Source organism: Lingula anatina, chromosome 1 (genome assembly GCF_051362555.1).
Source record: "Lingula anatina isolate TDL-2025a chromosome 1, LinAna3.0, whole genome shotgun sequence".
Lineage (NCBI taxonomy): Eukaryota > Metazoa > Brachiopoda > Lingulata > Lingulida > Lingulidae > Lingula > Lingula anatina.
Genome location: NC_141767.1, coordinates 47,851,393 through 47,857,395, shown reverse-complemented (window position 1 = coordinate 47,857,395; position 6,003 = coordinate 47,851,393). Strand labels below are relative to the sequence as shown.

Genomic DNA, 6,003 nt, shown 5'->3' with positions numbered 1-6,003 from the left:
CCACCACTCCGTAAGCAATTTGACCCAAAAAGCATACATTTATGTACAACTCACGTTGATTTAGGCCTTGAACCGTGATGGGCTCATGAGATTCCAAATAGGCCCATGAGATATATAATTCTATTCTTTTCACTTTTTTTTTTTTTTTTTACAAAAAATGACACAATGACTGGCCAAAAACTATAATTGGACAGTTTACAGGGTGTCCATGTATAACCCTAGCCCATTTTTATGTGTTCATGTGTAGGTTTAATCTTAATTCTTTTTCTTTGGGAAGGGGTCCATAATATACCTTGTATCATAATCCATTTTAGTATAACCTCTGGATGTTTAGCATAGCTTCCGCTACTAAACAGTTTGAAGATTTTCTCGATTATTAGAGTATTACCTCGACAATTCTTTTAAGAGACATTGTGTGGATATGAAAGAGGACTACAAAACAGTATCTCAAACTTTTTTCATAAGGTGTGGTTCGGATCTTATCTTCAAAGTCGTTAAATGAAACTTTTTAAATGATTTTTTGTCTACTGTGACTTAAATATGACTCTCAATATGATTAAAAAAATCTGAGATACCGTTTTTTCTGATCCCCCCAAGAAATTCTAGATCTTCCAGCGAAACCTTTAAAGGGCATGTCAAGTAATGAAACTAGATTAAGTAAAATGTTACATAAAATCTTTGTTGTTTTCTAAGCACAGGACCGGCGTGCAGCAAGAAGCCAACTTCTTACCAAGTACAATATATATAATATTGCATTATTCTCTCACATAATTTGCCACACGTCTCAATTTAGGTTCGGTCGATATTTAAATGATTGTTTTGCGTATGCAATCCTCCGGTCCTGTTTTTTCAGATAATATTGAACTAAGAGCATTGAAATCCACAGACGGCGAACCGGGTCTGCGTCCCAGGCAAACAATGGGCCGGTATGCAGACAGGAGTGTTTGACATCGGATAAGCGTTATATGTAGGGTAGGGTAAATCTCAAAAGTTTTCCATAACAGATATTTTCTGAGGCGAAATTTGATGCTGAACACAAATATGGCAATCATTTATTTATACAACAATTATTTAGGTCGGTAAAATGACAATTTTCAAAATGGCAGCCAAAACGGCCTACCTAGAGTTTCATCAACAACAATTAAAGGTACTATAGTGTGTCATATGTCTTTTCCTATGTTTAGGGATTGTGGAATCCATTTCTGGTGTTAATACTGAGATTGGTACATTTTACAGTGAGTTCAGTTACCATGTATGCTGACAGTTAACTGTCAAGCTAGAATGAAGAGCCAGAATCGTCGATAATGGGAACCATGACCCACCTCACTCGTCTTGATCAATCAAAATGAGGAGTGATAAGATTTCTCAACATCTGTTGGATGGAAATTATAATGAAGAACCAATTATCCTTACCGAAAGGTGAATATTTTAAAATTATTACAGTAGGATGGATGGCACACCTTTGTTTTACGAGTATGAAGCCGAAAGAGATCCCTGTCATAAGCTGAGGCCAGCAAAGAAGTTTCCAAGGAAATCTCCAATGCTGGAATCTCCAAAAATATATTTTTCCGTTCTTTGAGAAGAACATTCCCAACAGAAGTATGTTGGATTATAATATACCTGGGGAACTAACGAAGCATTAACTGTCTGTGAAGTGCAAGGGTTAAAAGTGATGATATACGTAAGTGAAAGAGTTCAATCAAAACTTGACAAAGATTGCTTATGATATAAGATTCATCATATATAAGCACAATGCTTTTTATATGTAGCGCCAATTGCAGTCATTATGTTGAAAATGTTCTCAAAGAGAGGAAAGATATTCATGGACATCCAGACATTGGATATTTCCTTGGCAACTTCTTTGCTGGTCTCAGTGCATGATAGTGATTGCTTTTTTCATGCAGAACAAAAATATTCCATCCATTTCATTTTTTAATAATTTAAACACATTCACCCTTTGGTTGCTTGAGGTTAGGATAATTCTGACTCTTCCTTATATTTCGCATGCAGCAGAACTTGAGATATATTATCACACCTTGTTTTGACTGACTGAGATCTGGCTCTTCCGTTAAGCTTGACAGTAAACTATTAACCAATAAGGTAACCAAACTCCATATAAAATGTAACAATGGTAGTGTTAACATAAGAAAAAATATGTTAACAACCCCCTAAACATAAGAAAAAGCATCTTACAAACTATGGGTCCTTTAATTGTCGATGTTGAAATTCCCGTTAGGGCGTTTTATCTGCCTTTTTGAAAATCGTCATTTTACCAACCTAAATGGCTGTTGTGAAAAAAAAACGTGTTTTTAGTATGATTTTCTGCCATAGAAAACACTTATCAAAAATTTGTGCCCCACCCAACCCTATCCAATGCAGGTATATACATGCCTATAGTTACTACAGTTACCGTATAAGTAGTACACATGCTTTATATGCATTTCCAAAAATAGTGAAATTACCGACTAAAGAATGGCCCCAGCTCAAATTTCTCACCAGAAATGAACTTTTTGACCTGTTCCTTGAGAGATTTCAAAAAAAAAAAAAAAGTTATTATTTACCTTACCCTATTATAAGAAGGGTAACTAAGTTTACCACGTTAGACCATATTAGGTAGGGCTCCTCAGCAAAACCCACTCAAGTGTCCGCAAACACGGCTCGCAGGACGGAGAATAATGCACATTATATAGATAAGTGGGGTTTTAGTTCAGCTGACGTACTGGAAGGACCCTTGTTACAAGTGACTGGCGTTATGCTCTGGTTCCCTTAAATCTCATACTCATTTTCCAATACAGGTACGTTATTTTACTTCAACTCTCGAATATAATATGGAAATAACTATTTTAAGGAGGAATGCAGGTTAGGTAGATGGAACGCCCACTGCATGTTTGTAATGTTAATTAACGAGCAAAATCCATTATAATGTTTTGTTTTAATAAATTTTGAATGTAGACTACCCCTACAGGTGCCGCAATTGTGTTTACAGTAAGTTCACTAACCATCATAATTTATAAATGTATACCAACACTGCTGAGCTGACTAGGCTGTGGAAACACTCAGCAACTTAAGTACTATTAGAAGTAATCAAACGTATTTTTAAACCACAAAGATGTATTTGTTCGACGGGTTAATTGATTAAAATGACTCTCCTGTGCTGTAAGATTGTTATTTCTTTTTAATTTTCTTCACAGATTGATGGATTGAGCAATCGATGAACAAATTGAACAACATAAGACGTTTCTCTTTAGTGCCATTGAGCAAGTCTTGCCATCTTTCGCCTATGTCGATCAAGTTACATGGGTCGGTAGAACAACAAATATCGAGCTCAAACATTTTCTCCCGTAAGTAAAGATGTGTGCCATTTTATCGATTATATTTGTTGATCAGGCAGCTAGTGACCATTCAAACTGACCGATATTGATTAAATACCTGGGAAATTATCAGAAGTTCAGTGAAAAGTATTTCTTTAATTGATGTTCTAGAAGTAGTACGTAACATGACCTCCTCATACCTGCAAACATCTGAGGCGTCCACGATATTAAACTAGAAGGACATAGGTTACCGTATTTGCGACATCTTCTGGACCTGAACCAACCTGAGACGATATGCGGGATACGAGGAGGTTGTCATTATAATTTGTTAATTCAAAATAATGGGTTACTGGGGAGGTCGGTTCTTTCGCTCCCCAAGGCGAGTTAAGAAAATTATATTTTAGTGTCCGTGTAGTTCAGGAATTAGGTCCAGAAAAAGGGAGGGGTTATAGAGGCAAAGGGTCGGGCATTCAGTTCCTTTCAATATCTTATACTCTTTGCTTTGCGTCTGGTATGTTATGTGCAAAACGTTGTCAGAGATTTTTTTCTAGAAAGTAGAGTTTTGTAGAGTAGGTATTTATCTAGTCAGAGCTTCGTCAGCGGGCGTCAACACTGATTAACGACACGTGTTATGTTATCTGCGTCGGGGCTTTAAGCCTTGTACTCGCTATGCAGGATAACTGATATGATAACCTTTATAAAGTCAAGCTCACCACAAGGCGTATATGACAACCATTAGGGCCCATTTTATTTGTCAAATGCTGCAGTCAAATATAGTACTTATTCAACCATTACAGAATGAAGAAACGACCCATGACTCTAAACCAACGTCGACAGAATTTCCAGGAGTCGTCCAGAAGGGTGTCCAGATGCTACCGCCTGACCATCACCATTCATGTACTCCTTTTGCTGGCCATCCTCGGGACACTTGGGATGGCATATTTAGTGGAGAACAAGGAGAAACTGCCCGCGGTCCAGAATGGATTAAGTGGGATGCGTTCAGTGCTTGACAGTTATGCACAGGAGCTCGGTTTGTGGAAATGAGTAAATGGAAAATTGTCGCATCGAAACTTGAATGGGACCATCCAAACAGCTGTGCACAGAACAGTTTCAGACTCCAGGGGATGGGGATCTAATTGGGGGATGGAGAACAAAAACTTTTCTTCCCGTTCAGACAGATGGGATTTAATCCTCGCCCATGCGTACATGAGAAGTTCACTTCATGACATAACGGTTGACAAGAAAGAGACGGATAACCTATCCCAGTATCAGGGTAAATTTCTTTCCTTAAAACGAGTGGCAGCGTTGGGACAGGAATCTTCATATACACTCATGGTATGTGCTTGTCTACCACCATAAAGCAGGGGTGCTTTAAGTAAACCAACGAGAACCAGCGCAAACAAACGAGGCACTTCTTAGTAGACCAATGCCAGAGCTTGGAAGACCAAAGTCAAATGATAGGAAGGCGTTAAATCGTAAGCAAGCAGATACTGCCAGACCATAGAACCAGGGTAATTCGGCACAGCATGATAGAGTCATTAGAAAGGTCCAGACGATAGGTATAACAACAGTTGGCAGTTTGTCACCAGTAATAAAAATATATTAATTTTGCTTTCCAGCCACACTTTTTGGCAGGACCTATGAATTTGTTTGATGGACTCTAGGTATTACATAAGACGTGCGGTGGATAAACCCGTAATAGATCAATTACAGTAAATAGTAAAACCAGTGTTAGATTATTTGAATATGTTCCCTTACCTTCCCGTGTATTACAAAATCGCGATATTAATAAAAAAATAAATAAATAAAATATATATTGGTTGTCATGTTAGTTTGGGGTGGAGTAGAAGTAATACCCGCGATGGCAACTGTAAAAACCACGAGTATATTGCTATTTTATATTTCAGTACAAGAATATCTCAGTATTTACCACTTACATGACGGCACTGTTCTTCCCCTACAATTATTTGTCCTTGTCCCGTTGTCGTCTGTGGAGCGTTGAACTCCAGAATTTGTAAGAGCGTAATACCCCCTTTACACTGGACGGCGTCCTTTCTGCGTCCTCTCTGCGACCATGAAATTTGGCAACGCTGTGGTCTTAATAAGGAGGCACGAGCATGGATTTTGTATCAGAATGAATGCTCAATGAACAGCAAGTTGCCGGCACGTAAAGTATTATAATTTTTTAACTCTCAAATGGGGTCGGACTGCTGGACGCAGAGAGGACGCCGTCCAGTGTAAAGGGGGCTTTACAGATATAATTTTCACTTTTTTTCGTGGTCACAACGCGACTAAAAGGAAAAGCACATTTATACGGTACTGTGCAGTCTCTGACTAATTTGGATTTGAATCATTGAAATTTAGCCGTAGAGCTGACAGAGAACGACGAGAGATAACGTAAGGGTAGGATCAATGAGATGCGACTGTATGCAGCAGCTGTTGAATTTTTGTTGCAATTTTTATACGTTTTATACAGAAGCCACATTTACTTATTACGAATCTGCATAATTAAGGTGCTTTAATTACCAGGATGATGCATCCAGCAAAATGTACGCATGTCTGATGCACTGACATATGAACCAGAAACAGGTCATATTCCGTTTTTGGAATATTGCATTAAAATGTTATAGGAGTAGCAAGGATTAAGTAAGCATTGCTTTTTTTTTTAACATCCGTATTAATTAGACACGTG

At 38.0% G+C, this 6,003-nt stretch overlaps 1 long non-coding RNA gene across 1 annotated transcript; it reads left to right on the top strand.

Moving 5' to 3' along the window:
- Positions 1-1,442: 1,442 nt before the first annotated feature.
- On the top strand, positions 1,443-5,965 carry LOC106151262 (uncharacterized). The gene is made up of 3 exons (XR_001237207.3): positions 1,443-2,795; positions 3,192-3,341; positions 4,109-5,965. It is a non-coding gene; the product is annotated as an uncharacterized LOC106151262 (long non-coding RNA).
- Positions 5,966-6,003: the final 38 nt, after the last annotated feature.